Raw genomic sequence first — 15,115 nt, forward strand, 5'->3', positions numbered from 1 at the left:
GGATTGCCAAACAATAAAACCAGCAACAAAAATATATAGGGCTTTAAGGGGGAAAGCAAGGAAGTATGGGGAGGTGATAAAATTTCAGATAGAATGAACAGCAAAGAACTTTCTGAGGAAATGACATTTAAGTGAAGACCTGAAGCAGGTGAGGGAGCAAGCCACACAGATATCTGAGGGAAGACTGTACACAGCAGAGCGAACAGTAAATGCAAAGGCCTAAGAGTGGGGTGTGCCTGGCATGTTTGAGGGCTAGGGAGGAGACTATTGGAGCTGTAGGGGAGTAAGTTGAGGGAGATTGTAGTAGGGGTTGAGGTCAGAATGAATGAACAAGTAGTGGAGATTGTGTCTGGTGCCTGGGAGTATGGGAACCAAGCTGGTTCCACAATGTGGAAGCCCTCCAAATCCTGCTGGAACTCACAAGGGGGAGTGGAGGCCCCACAAGAATTCCTATTAATAACTCACTCTCATGGATATAGAGAACAGACAGCTGTTTGAGGGGAGAGTGTGGGGGCTGGGTGAGAAGGGTGAAGGGATTAAGCAAAGGGGAAAAAAGACTCATGGACAGACAACAGCGCGGTGATTGCCAGAAGGAAGGGGGGTGGGGAGAGATAAAAGACATTAAAGGGCGGATAAATGTCACTTGACTTGGGGTGGTGAACACACCATACAATATACAGATATATTATAGAATTGTACACCTGAAATCTATATAATTCTATTAACCAATGTCATCCAATAAATTCAATAAAAAATAAGTCGCTCTCTCCAGCTCCATTTCAAAGGCATGACTGGATTCTCATGACTGGACTCCCTACTCCACCCCCAAACCCAGCCACCTTGGAGGATAGTCAGGGCCTTCCTTGAATCTCCTCCTCAGTCTGAGATTAGGGCTAAACTTGCAGGAGCAAACTGAGATTATGAATTGACCTTTAGAGTTTAAACAGTTCATCCTTTCACCTCCAGAGAGTACTCTATTCATTTGTCCTTTGAGACAGTGAGGGCATGATGGGCTTGTGGCCACTTGCTCCCTCTAGTCCTTCTGATAGAGAAAACTTTCAATTAGGGTTTATAGACAGAAAATTCTCTTCCAAAGTCCCACTTTCCCACCTGCCTGCCTCACTCTAGTTCTACCTTCAGAGGCCAAAAATAAATAAGTGGCCCTCCCCAACTTCTGGGATCCATATGTCTGAGTCCTATGGCTTGCATTATTCCCCAGAGTCCAAAGTCAAACCCTCCATTTTCTGAATGATGATTTGTAGTTCTTTAGATATTTTGATATGCACTTTCTTGTCTTCGGTATTACAAATATCTTCACCCACTCTGTGGCTTGCATTTTCACTTTTTTCCTTTTATTTTTTTATTTTTTTCACTCTAATAGTATCTTTTGATGAACAGAAGTTCTTGATTTTTAAAAATATTTTTATTGAGTTTATTTATTTCAAACAGGAAGGGAGAGGGAGAGAGAGATAGAAACATCAATGATGAGAGAGAATCATTGATGGGCTGCCTCCTGCATGCCACATACTGGGGATCAAGCCTGCAACTTGGGCATATGCTCTGACCAGGAATCACACTGTGACCTCCAGGTTCATAGGTCGACGCTCAACCACTGAGCCACACCGGCTGGGCAAGAAGTTCTTAATTTTAATGTAGTCAAGTGTATCCATCTTTTATGTTAGTTCTCTTTTGTTTTTGTTTGTTTTTTTGGGGGGGGGGGGTTTGAATATATATTTTTATTGATTTCAGAAAGGAAGGGAGAGGGAGAGAGAGAGACATCAATGATGAGAAAGAATCATTGATTGGCTCCTTCCTGTAGGCCTACACCTACTGGGGATCGAGCCCACAACCCAGGCATGTACCCTGACTGGGAATCACACCATGACCTCCTGGTTCAGAGGTCGACACAACCACTGAGCACACCGGCCGGACTATTTTCCTATGTTTATCGTTAGGTATCTAAGCTATGGTAATGACTTAATATTTATTTTTAAGTTTCCAACTGCTTGTTGCTTATATACAGAAATAAAATCAATTTTCCATGTCAACTACATATCCAGCAACCTTTCAAATTTATCAATTCAAATGTTTATCCTTCAGTTCTTTTGGATATTCGATGCACATAGTTGTGTTTTCTACAAATGAGTGTTATTTCTTTTTACCCCCAAATCTTTAACCTTTAAAGTCTTTTTCTTCTCATGTTGCACTGGCTAGGATTCCCAATGTAATGGTAATAGAGGGAATCCTTATCTCATTTCCACTTTCAGAGGCAATAATACAGCTTTTAAGTATACTTGCTGTAAGATTTTTAGCTGATACCTTTTAGCATAATGAAGAAATTTTCCTCTATTCCTAGTTCCTCATTTCCATGTTTATCTTTACAATTATTTAAGACTAGAGGCCAGTTGCACGAAGATTCGTACAATAGGCCTTTCTTCCCCTGGCTGCCAGCACCGGTTTTCCTCTGGCACCTGGGACCCGGGCTGCAGCAGAGTCAAGACTTCAGCCTTCAGCAGAGCCAAGCCTTCAGCCTTCAGGCTTGGCTTCGGCTGCAGAAGAGCCTTCAGTCTTCAGTCTTCAGTCTACGCTCTGGCGGAGCATTCAGTCTTCAATCCGTGCCTATGTATGCAAATTAACCCACCATTTTGTTGGGTTAATTTGCATACTCACTCCTGATTGGCTGGTGGGCATCGCGGAGGTACAGTCAATTTGCATCTTTCTCTTTTATTAGTGTAGATGGGAATTTGTTCCTAGCATCCAAAGAACCTAATTAAAACAATGATAATTCATCCTAGCTAGTTTTGCTCAGTGGATAGAGCTTTGGCCTGTGGACTGAAGGGTCACAGGTTCAATTCCTGTCAAGGGCATGTGCCCTGGTTGCAGGCTCGATCCCCAGAAGGGGGAGTGCAGGAGGCAGCCAACCAATGATTCTCTCTCATTATTGATGTTTCTATCTCTCTCTCCCTGTCACTTCCTCTCTGAAATCAATAAAAATATATTTTTAAAAATGATAATTTTATCACTGTCATTCAATATTTATAACTCAATTTTATTTTTGGTACCATTTTTTGAATTTAAAATTTTTTCAATTACAATTAAAATTCAATATTATTTTGTATTAGATTCAGGTGTACAGCACAGTGGTTAAAAAATCATATACTTTACAAAGTGTTCCCCCTGATATTTCTAGTAGCCACCTGGCACCATACATAGTTATCGCAATATTATTGACTGTATTCCCTATGCCGTACTTTACATCCCCCTGACTATTTTGTAACTACCAATTTGTACTTCTTAATGCCTTCATCTCCTTCACCCAGTCCCCAAACCCACCTCCTTTCTGGCAACCACAGGTCTGCTCTCTGTATCTATGAGTATGTTTCAATTTTGTTATTCTTTAGATTCCACATATAAGTGAAATCATATGGTATTTGGCTTTCTCTAACTTATTTCACTTAACATAATATCCTCTAGGTCCATCCATGCTGTCAAAATTTGTAATATTTCATTCTTTTTTATGGCCAAGTAATAATCCATTGTATATGTGTGCCACCACTTTTTCCTCTACTCGTCTCTTGGTAGGCACTTGGGTTGCTTCCAGATCTTAGCTATTGTAAATAATGCTGCAGTGAACAAAAGGGTGGATATACTCTTTTGAATAAATATTTTGGGTTTCTTAAAATATATACCCAGAAGTATAATTGTTGGGTCATAAGGCAGTTCCATTTTTAATTTTTTGAGGACCCTCAATACTGTTTACCATCAGTGGCTGCATTCTCACCAACAGTGAACATGAGTATCCTTTGCTCCACATCCCCACTGACACTTGTTGTTTGTTGATTTATTGATGATAGCTATTCTGACAGGTGTGAGGTGATATCTGATTGTGATTTTTAAAAAATATATTTTTATTGATTTCAGAGAGGAAGGGAGAGGGAGAAAGAGTTGGAAACATCAATGATAAGAGAGAATCATCGATCAGCTGTCTCCCACATACCCCCTACTGGGGATCGAGCCTGCAACCTGGGAATGAGCCCTGACCGGTAATCGAATAGTTACTTTCTGGTGCATGGGTCGACACTCAACCACTGAGCCACACCGGCCAGGCTGATTGTGGTTTTAATTTGTATTTCTCTGATTAGTGACATTGAGAATCTTTTCATACATCTATTGGCCATCTGTATGTGTCCTCTTTGGAGAAGTGTCTATTTGGGTCCTTTGCCCATTTTTAAATTGGATTGTCTGGTTTTTTGGTGTTAAGTTGTATGAGTTCTTTATAAATTTTTGGATATTAACCCCTTATCAGATGTATTATTGGCAAATATGTCTTCCCATAAGTAGGTTGTCTTTTCATTTTCTTGATGGTTTCCTTTGCTGTGCAAAAACTTTTTAGTTTGATGTAATCCCCTTGGTTTATTTTTTCTTTTGTTTCCCTTGCCCAAGAAGATATATCGGGAAAAAATATTGCTAAGAGAAATGTCAGAGATTTTACTATGTTTTCTTCTAGGAGTTTAAGGTTTCAAGTCTTACATTTAAATCTTTAATCTATTTTGAGCTTATTCTTTTTAAAAAAAATCCTCACCCAAGGATATGTTTATTGGTTTTATTTTTTAACATGTTTTTATTGAGTCCAGAGAGAGGAAGGGAGAGGGAGAAGGGGATAGAAATATCAATGATGAGAGAGAATCTTGATCAGCTGTTTCTTGCATGCCCCCTATTGGGGATCAAGCCTGCAACTGTGCCCTGACTGGAATCAACCCATGAGCTTTCTGGTTCATTGTCATGCTCAACCACTGAGCCACACCAGCTGGGCTGTTTATTGATTTGAGAGAGGAAGGGAGAGAGAAAAACATCGATGTGAGAGAGAAACATTGATCAGTTGTCTCCCATATGCTCACCAACCAAGGATCAAACCCACAACCTTTTTGGTATACAGGATGATGCTCCAATCAACTGAGCCACCCAGCCGGCGAGAGTTTATTCTTGGGTATGGTGTAAGAAGGTGGTCTAGTTTCATTTTTCTTGCATATATCTGTCCAACTTTCCCAGCATCATTTATTGAGTGGACTGCCTTTACCCCATTTATGTTCTTGATTCCTTTGTCAAATATTAATTAACCATATAGGTGTGGGTTTATTTCTGGGCTATTTTGTTCCATTAATCTATATGTCTGTTTTTATGTCAGTACCATGCTGTTTTGATTATTGTGGCCCTGTAGTAGTTTTATATCAGGTAGCATGATTCTTCCAGCTTTGTTCTTCTTTGCCAAGATTGCTGTGGCTATTTGGGGTCTTTTGTAGTTCTATATAAATTTTTAGATTATATGTCCTAGTTCTCTATGAAATGTGCCATTGATATTTTGATAGGTATTGCACTGAATCTGTAGAGTGTTTTGGATGTATGCATATTTTAATTATGTTAATTCTTCCTATCCATGGGCATGGTTTAGGTTTCCATTTATCTGTATCTTCTCCAATTTATTTCTTCATTATCTTATAATATTCTGAGTACAGGTCTTTTATCTCCTTGGTTAAATTTATTCCTAGATATTTTATTTTATTTTATTTTCTGATGCAATTTTAAATGGGATTGTTTTCTTAGTTTTTCTTTCTGATAGTTCATTTTTGGTATATAAAAATGCAACTGATTCCTGGATATTTATTATGTATCATGCTACTTTACTGAATTCATTTATCAGGTCTACTAGTGTTTTGGTATAATCTTTAGGGTTCTTTATATACAGTATCATGTCATCTACAAATATGAGTTTTACTTCTTCCTTTCCAATTTGGATGCCTTTTATTTCTTCTTCTTCTCTGACTGCTGTGGCTAGGACTTTCAGTACTATGTTGAATAAGAACGGTAAAAGTGAATATCCTTGTCTTGTTCCTGATCTTAAGGGGAACACTTGTAGTTTTTGCCCATTGAGTATGATGTCTGCTGTGAGTTTGTCATATATGGTCTTTATTATGTTGAGGTATGACCCCTCTATTCCCACTTTGCTAAGAGTTTGTATCATAAATGGATGCTGGATTTTGTCAAACATTTTTAGTGAATCTATTGAATAATCATATTATTTTTATCTTTCATTTTGTTTATGTGGTGTATCATGTTAATTTACAGATATTGTACCAACCTTGCATGCAAGGAATAAATCTTACTTGATCACGGTGTATGGTCTTTATAATGTATGGCTAAATTTGGTTTGCTAATATTTTTAAAAATACATTTTCATTGATTTTTAGAGAGAGAGGAAGGGAGACGGATAGAAAGATAGTAACATCGATGAGAGAAACATCATTAACCAGCTGCCTTCTGCATGCCCCCTTCTGAGGATTGAGCCTGCAACATGGGCATGTAGCCTAACCAGGAATCAAACTGAGATCTCTTGGTTCCTAGGTTGATGCTCAACCACTGAGCAACACCGGCCAGACTTGCAAATATTTTGTTGAGAATATTTGCTTCTACCAACTTTCTTATTTTATTTAGTAAAGTAGAACTTCCCTAATAATATTAATATTATTAATATTAATATTGAATAATAGCAATGATGGCATGCACCCTAGTCTTGTTTCTGACATTAATGAAAATGCCTCTAGAATTTAATCTGAATTCTATTTGCTACTATTTTATGTAGAACTTTTACATCTATATTCAGGATTTTATATCTACATTTGTAGGTGAGATTGGTTCATATATTTCTTTTGTTCCTGTTATCACTGTCAAGTTTGATATCAGTTATCCCATTTTCATACAAAGAATTGGGGATGCCCTGGCTGAGTGGCTCAGTTGGCTAGAGCATCGTCCTGTACACCAAAAGGTCACAAGTTTGATCCCCAGTTGGGGTACATACAGGATGCAACTGATCTTTCTCTCATCTCTCTCTCTCTCTCTCTCTCTCTCTCTCTCTCTCTCTCTCTCTCTCTCTCTCCTCTCTCCCTCCCTCTCTTCTTCCCTCCCTCCCTCCCTCCTTTTTCCTTCTCTCTAAAAAATCAATAAACAGCCTGGTCCATGTGACTCAGTGGTTGAGAATCGACCTGTGAACGAGGAGGTCATGGTTCGATTCCTGGTCAGGGTACATGCCCAGGTTGTGAGCTTGATCCCTGGTAGGGGACATGCAGGAGGCAACCAATCAATGAATCTCTCTCATCATTGATGTTTCTCTCTCTCTATCTCTCTCTCTCCCTTCCTCTCTGAAATCAATAAAAATATATATTTTTAAAAATCAATAAACATGTCCTCAGATGAGGATTTTTAAAAAGAATTGGGGAAAAGTATAACTTTATATTTTAAAACTATCTGTTCATTGAGGTTCTGCTAAAACTCAAGGACACAGTCTCATTATCCAGAGATCATCACTGTTAATATCTTAATGCATATTCTTCCAGATATCTCTTTATATGTGTATATCCATGAACAGATATAAAATATACCAAATGAGACCATTCTACATACTGTTCTGAAAACTGCTTTTTTTCAGCCAACAACCTCCGCCATTTTAATACATTTCAACTCATCTAATACCATATATTTATAATTTCCCAGTTGACCCCCAAATAATCCTTACAGCTGGCTTATCCAAACCATAACAATCTAGAACCAGGCACTAATTGCATCTTGCTGTTTTGAAAAGGAAAAATTTTCTAACAATTATATCTGTTATAAAATAGAAATAGCTACTTTGGGAAATTGTAAGTTTACCATCACTTGAGACTTTCAAGCAAAGGCTGAACCAACATGTGTCTGGGAGGCTGCACAGGGAATTTTTACATATGAGAGATTAGGGCACATGATTTTTAAGGTCTTTTCCAAACTTGAGTGATGAACATTCAATGACTGATGTTTTACAAATGCTATTATTGTACCACTTCTGTACTGGATCTCATTCCCTCTTGCCTACTCAAGTACATCACTCAGGTAATTCTCTCTCTCCTACATTATCAATTTTTACTTCTCTTTTGGCTTTTTCCTCATCAACATTCAAATGTGCTGTTATTTCTTCCATCTTCAAAATACCTGCTCACTCCTGTCAGGCTTTTGCTCACACCACTCTTTTGAACTGCTCTTGTCATGGTCACCAATGACCCCCACATTACTAAACACAATACTCATTTCCAAGTCATCATCTTACATGTGCCTACTTGCTCTCAGAGCCATTTCCCCTCTTCTCCTGCTCTGCTGTGTAGAACAGACAAGTACGTTTCCCAGGCACCCTTCCGGAACGACTTCATGATAGATTGGCCAATGGGAATGATTGGTCAAAATCATTGGCTGGAGGACAGAAGGGGAAAAGCTAGGATATTCTCCTTCGTTTCCCTCAGTTTTGAGAGTCATTTCTAGCAGTGCTGTATCTCCTTTGTGGCTCCCACTGGATAGGCCTCCCCCTCCAAGGACCAAGCTCCTGCTTGGGCCAGCCTTCCTGCTTCAGCTGGGTGGCCTTTGATCCTGACTTGGATAACACTACCTTCTAATTTCACCTCCAGTAGAAATGATGTACCTAGGGGTGAAGCAGCTTTCTGCTGTTGCTAAATTTCTGGATTAATTCACCATTCCTTCCGTGGGTTCTCCGCTTTTCCTGAGAACAGCTCTCATCCAAGTAACCAATTCTACATGTTAAATTCTTTTTGTTTAAAATTCTGAATGTGGTATCTGTTTTCTAACTGGCCCCTGAAAGATATAAAACATCAACTTCTCTTAGCTTTCCAAATATTTCACTCTGTTTTCCTCCAACCTTACTAGCCATTTCTACTCAGTCTTCTTTGCTGACTTCTCCTCATCTCTTGACCATCAAATGACGAAATACCCTAGGATACAATCTGTGGACCTATTTTGTTTGCTATTTACACTTACATCTTTGGGAATCTCATGCTGTCCTGTGCCTTTGAAAAAAAATCTAAATACTGAAAACTGCCAAATTTATATATCTAGCTGGACCTCCCCAATTAAGCTCCAGATACATATCTAACATCACCACTTCAATAGTCAGTAGGCATTTCAAATATAACATGTCCATAACACATATTACTGCACATATTAGGAAGTCCAAAGTAGGGAGAGTTTCAGGGGCAATTGATCCCAAGCCTCAGTAGTGTCATGACGGACTATGTTTCTCCTTCATGCTGCTCTGCCATCCTCAGTGGGTCAGAGTTGTCCTCAGGGATTCTCCTTCACTAAGTCAAGATGGCTACAAAGTTCCAGGCACTACATCCAAAGGCAGCAATGTCCAGAGGCCCAAAGGATGGTCTCATCAGGCCTCTTATCTAGGATCAGGAAATCTAGTAGGCAACCTTTCAAGTCTGGCTTCTTTAACTTAGCATGGTGCATTTGAGAATGCATTCATTTTGTTGCAGGAATCAATAGTTCATTATTTTTATGTTGAGTAAGTATTTTAATTGTTTGGATATACCACAGTTTGTTCATCTATTTACCCATTAGAGAACATTTGGCTTGTTTCTAACTTTTGGTGGTTGTGAATACTGCTGCTATAAATATTCACATACAGGTTTTTTTGTGAACGTACGTTTTCATTTCTCTAGGCTAGATATATAAGAATAGAATTGCTGGGTTATCTGGTAAATGTATATTTGCTTTATTTAAAAAGTTGACAAACCTTTTTTTCCAGAATGGCTGTAACAGTTTGCATTCCTACCAGCAATCTATGAAAGTTCCAGTTGCTCTGAACGGTCACCAGCACTTGGTGTTGTCAGGTTTGTTTGGTTGTTTTACAATCATTCTAATAAGGATGTAGCCATATCTTATTGTGGTTCTAGTTTGCATTCCTATGACTGGTGATATTAAACTTCCTTCCATTTAGTTGCTATCCCCATAGTGCTTGACTGCCCCACCCCCAAGGCTGTTCCTCCCCATCTCAGTAAACAGCACTTCAATTCACCCAGTTATTCTAACCAAAAATCAAGACGTTGTCCTTGATTTCTCTTTCCACAACCAACCTATCGGTTGATCCTGACAACAAAATCTCCAAAACACATCTGCATTCACTTTCTCCAACTCTTCCTTTACTACCCTGATCCAACCACTCTCTTCTCGTACCTGTTCTTATGACAATAGTCTCCTAATTGGTCTCCCTGCTTCCATTCTTGCCTTCCAACAAAACAAGCCACTCTCGCCCTAGCTGGTTTTGCTCAGTGGATAGAGCATTGGCCTGCAGACTGACGGGTCTCGGGTTTGATTCCGGTCAAGGGCACATGCCTGGGTTGCAGGCTTGATCCCCAGTGGGGGGCATGCAGGAGGCAGCCAATCAATGATTCTCTCTCATCATTATTTCTCTCTCTCTCTCTCTCTCCCTCTCTCTCTCTCTCTCTCTCTCTCTCTCTCTCTTCCTCTCTGAAATCAATAAAAATATATTTTAAATAAAACACAAAAAACAAGCCACTCTCTATGTAGCAGCTAGAATGATTTTATAGCATAAATCATGTTACTCCTCTGCTTTAAAGTCTCCAATAATTTCCCACTGTGCTTTTAAGATATAAAGTCTTTATTTGAGTCTACAATGCCACACATGGCCTGGCTTCTGCTCACTCCTCTGACCTCACCTCTTGCCAGTTGTTCATCCTCTCGCTCAATACAATCTAGTCACATTGGCCTTCTTTCTGTTCCTCCAACGTGCTAAGCTTATCCTTCCACTGGGCCTTTGTGTTTTCTGTCACCATCATCTAGAATGCTTTTCTCCTGCTCTCACTGTCATCCTTCAGGTTTTATGTGGCTCAAATGGCCCCTCCTCAGAGTCCATGCCTGACCACCTGTCATTCTCTATCACATCACACTATTTTAACGGATAATTTTCTTGTTCACTTGTTTGTCTGTTATCCCTGTTCCCAGAATGTGAACTTATTTCTTCTCCACTATACCCCCAGATCAAGTACGGTACAGTAGTCCTCACTTAACGTTATCAATAGGTTCTTGGAAACTGTGACTTTAAGCAAAATAAATTATAACAAGACTAATTTTACCATAGGCTAATTGATATAAAATAAGTGTTAAACTGCCATTGCATATGTCTGATCACAAAAACATCACCAAATTCTAAATAAAGACCCAAAGCACTTCTAATATTAAACAATGAAATAAATGTGAGCTATACATCTATTTAAGAAAGATGCATAAAAACAAGTAAGATCATCATTTTCCAACCCACTTATTCCAGTTCAAGCTCATGGGTAGCTGGAACTTTTCCTGGCAGCTCAGGGTTCAAGGCAAGAACCAAACATGGACATAATGCCCTTCTATCCCAGGGCAAACTTACATACATACCTATCCTTACTCATGCCAGAACACTGTAGACAGGCCGATTCACCTCATGTGCACAACTTTGGGATGTGGGAGGAAACTAGAGTACCCAGAGAAGACCCACACAGTCATAGAGAGAATGTGCACTCCAAACAGATAGTGGCCCTGGCTGGGAATATATTTTTTCCATCGTTCTAATACTGCATGAAACATTATTCAAGGACCTGCTCTATCTAGCATGATATAGATATTAAATATATATCAGAATAGGTAGCAGATTAACCTTGAGCAGGAATAAGGGCCACCTCTTCCTCTGAGACTGGAAAGAGAAAAGGATGGAAGCTGGTACAAATAAGCATTCCCCTACATTCTCAGTGCTTTGGGGAGGGAAATCATCTACTGAGAGTTTGCAAGCAGAGGTTTGAGGAAAGTGGTCAGTGAAGACTCTAAATTGTTCCTGAGGGAAGAAGGAGACTTGCTGATCCAAAATATGTAGTAGAAGGGTTGACTAGCTGTGGTGAGAACATTGATATTGGAACCATAAATTCACAATGTCAAATACCACTCATTTACAAGCTATGGACACTCACCTATTTGGGTAAAAGATCAGAGAAAGCAGATGGTAGGACTGATTCTAAATTGGGTGCTCACAAGGCATATATTATCATATTAAAAGAAGGTTAAGATTTACCTATTAATATATGTATATATATATATATATATATATATATATATATATATATATATATATATTTCAGAGAGAGGGAAAGAGATAGAAACATAAATGATGAATCATTGATCGGCTGCCTCCTGCACGCCCCCTACTGGGAATTGAACTGTGACCTCCTGGTTCATAGGTTGATGCTCAACCACTGAGCCACACTGGCTGGGATATTTATCTTCTTCAATTAAGAATGGCTGCTGTGGCGGAGGAACCAAGATGGCGGCATAGGTAAACACCTGAAGTTACTGTCTCGCACAACCACATCAAAACTACAACTAAAAGAAAAAACAGATATCATCCAGAACCATGGGAGGGCTGGCTGAGTGGAAGTTCTACAACAAGAAGGAAAGAGAAAAGCGCATCTAGACTGGTAGGAGGTGCAGAGGTGTGGAAGAGCGAAGGTACAGAGGCGCGCGGAAACAGGCTGGAAATGCTGTTGTCTTTTTCAATCGGGAGGGAGATACTAACTCCCGACTGCTCTGAATTCCAGTACTGGGCGAGATTCTGGGGACCCAGACTCATATGGGGAGAAACTGGACTGTCTGGCATCAGGCCAGAACACGAGGGTGTCTTTCTTTCAGAGGTGGTCGCAGGGTTCATTGTTCCTGCACGGGGCCTCGGGACACAGAGACCCAGGGACCTATCCAGGGCAGGGCCAACGGGCAATCATTGCTGTTTGCACTGCACCGTGATTCCCTGAGATCACACCCCACCCAATTTACAACCCCACCCAAGCTGTGCACAGAGGCATTTGCATATGAATGGCCTGGCCTTTTGCAACCTAACCTAACAAACTGCAGCTGGGTCAAAGAACCACAGAGCTTCCAAAAGAAGGCCTAAGGCTCATCAGCAGCCTGCATTGCTTCACAGCTGTGCCTCATTTGGCACCTCCAAACCCCAAACTAAGAGGAAGAATCTGAAGATCTCTCTGTAGCTCCTGCAGGGTGGCCTCAGGCAGTGGTTGACTTTGTACCTCCTTGGAGACCCAAGAGTCAGTGCACCCAGTGGTCAAAGAAGACAACATCAGATTACAACTCTTCAAATCCATAAGAGACACACTTAAGGGGCAGATTCAGTGAGCACCAAAGCCCCACTGAAGCAAGTCCTGCCCCATAAGGGTGTCTCCAGCACAGCAGTTCTCCCATTGTAGACACAACTGGTCCTCAGAGCCAATTAGTCTGGAGGTCAATTCCATACAGTGATACCTACAACAATCAACACTTAACTACAACAAGACTGTGAACAGAGCCCACAAAGGGGTGTACCAAGAGTGTCCACCTCAGGTGACTGGGAAGGCTGAACCACTGGGCCCTATAGGACAGCTAGCACACAAAGCCACTCTATCAACACAGGGAAGCAGCCAAAATGCGGAGACAAAGAAACAGGTCACAAATGAAAGAAATGGAGGAAAGAAAACTACAGGATATAGAGTTCAAAACCATGGTTATAAGGTTACTCAAGAATCTTCTAGAAACCTCTGAGAAATTTAGTGAGACCCTCAAGGATATGAAAAAGGACCAAGAAGAAATCAAGCATACACTGACTGAAATAAAGAATAATATACAGGGAAAAACCAAGATGGCGACATAGGTTAAACACCTAACCTGCAGCCGGGCACAACAATTTCAAAAATACAACTAGAGGTCAGAATGGACATCGTCCAGAACCACAGGAGAGCTGGCGGACTGAAATGCCCACAGCTGGGGGGAAGGAGAAGGCCACGGGGACAGTCGGGGAAGCCGTAAAAGCCTGAGGTATGGAGAAACGGGCGGAGACACGAGCACACGCGCCTGCGGGGAGGATGGAACCGGAGAGGAGGGGGCGGCTGATGACCTGGCCGGAGTTCACTGGCAGGAAGGAGATAAAGGCTCCGGAGTGCGCTGAGCACCAGCTCCGATTGCACTGAACCCCATTCCGGGCGAAACCCTGGGAAACTCACTCACTTTCGCAACTCCGCCGCCCCCGCAGGCCGCCCGGCCCGGGACGCTGGGGACGCCGCCGCAACGGCGGCGCCCGGAGCCCGGCGGCCTCCCAGCACCCGTCCCCGCCGCGCAGCCCCCGCGCGCCTGGTCCCGCGGGCCGCGCGCCCCGCACACCGGACGGAGGCCCGGGCGCCCTCTCCGTGCACCTCCCGGCGGCGCTAGACTTCAGTAGAGTTGACTGAATTCAAGGGATTAAAAAGTATAAATTGGGGGGACGCCGCGGCGGCGACGTCCGGAACACGGTGATGGCGGTGCCTGGAGCTCGGCGGCCGCCCAGCACCCGTCCCAGCCGCGCAGCCCTCGCGCGCCTGGTTCCGCGGGACGCGCGCACCGCGCACCGGACGGAGGCCCGGGCGCCCTTTCCGTGCACCTCCCGGCGGCGCTAGACTTCAGTAGAGTTGACTGAATTCAAGGGATTAAAAAGTATAAATTGGGGGGACGCCGCAGCGGCGACGTCTGGAACGCGGTGATGGCGGTGCCTGGAGCTCGGCGGCCACCCAGCGCCCGTCCCAGCCGCGCAGCCCTCGCGCGCCTGGTTCCGCGGGACGCGCGCACCGCGCACCGGACGGAGGCCCGGGCGCCCTTTCCCTGCACCTCCCGGCGGCGCTAGACTTCAGTAGAGTTGACTGAAATGAAGGGATTAAGAAGTACAAATTGAGAAGTTTGAAAAAGATGGCGGCGGAGGTTAAAGGCTGTTCTGTTGCCTCGCACCCAGCGAAATCGGAGGGGATGAGGTGTGGAGGTGCGTGGGTCTGGCTGGTGGCGGGGGAAAGGGGCTTTTGTTCCAAACCTAAGGGAGATTAGCTCTCCATCACCCTGAAACCCATCTTCTGGTGAACCCCGGGAGACCCAGATGCCTGCGGGGAGAGGCGGGACTCTTGCAGAGGTGCGCCCAGCAATCAGTGTTTGCTGCGCTGGAGTGCGGAACGAGGGGACTTAGATACATGGAAGGCAGAAGGACCAGACTCACAGCCATCGAGGCTCGCCGCACCATGGCCTGTTGGCGCCCTGAGACCCCGCCCCGCCCTGGGACCCGCCCCGCATGTTTTGAAGACCTGCCCCGCAAGTCTTGCAGGCACACCTGCGCCCCAAGCAACGGCTTATGCATGTGGGTGGCCTGCCCTCTGGCAGCGGACCAGATGATCTGCTGTTCTAGTCGGAC

This window comes from Eptesicus fuscus, chromosome 1, assembly GCF_027574615.1.
Source record: "Eptesicus fuscus isolate TK198812 chromosome 1, DD_ASM_mEF_20220401, whole genome shotgun sequence".
Taxonomy (NCBI): Eukaryota; Metazoa; Chordata; class Mammalia; order Chiroptera; family Vespertilionidae; genus Eptesicus; species Eptesicus fuscus.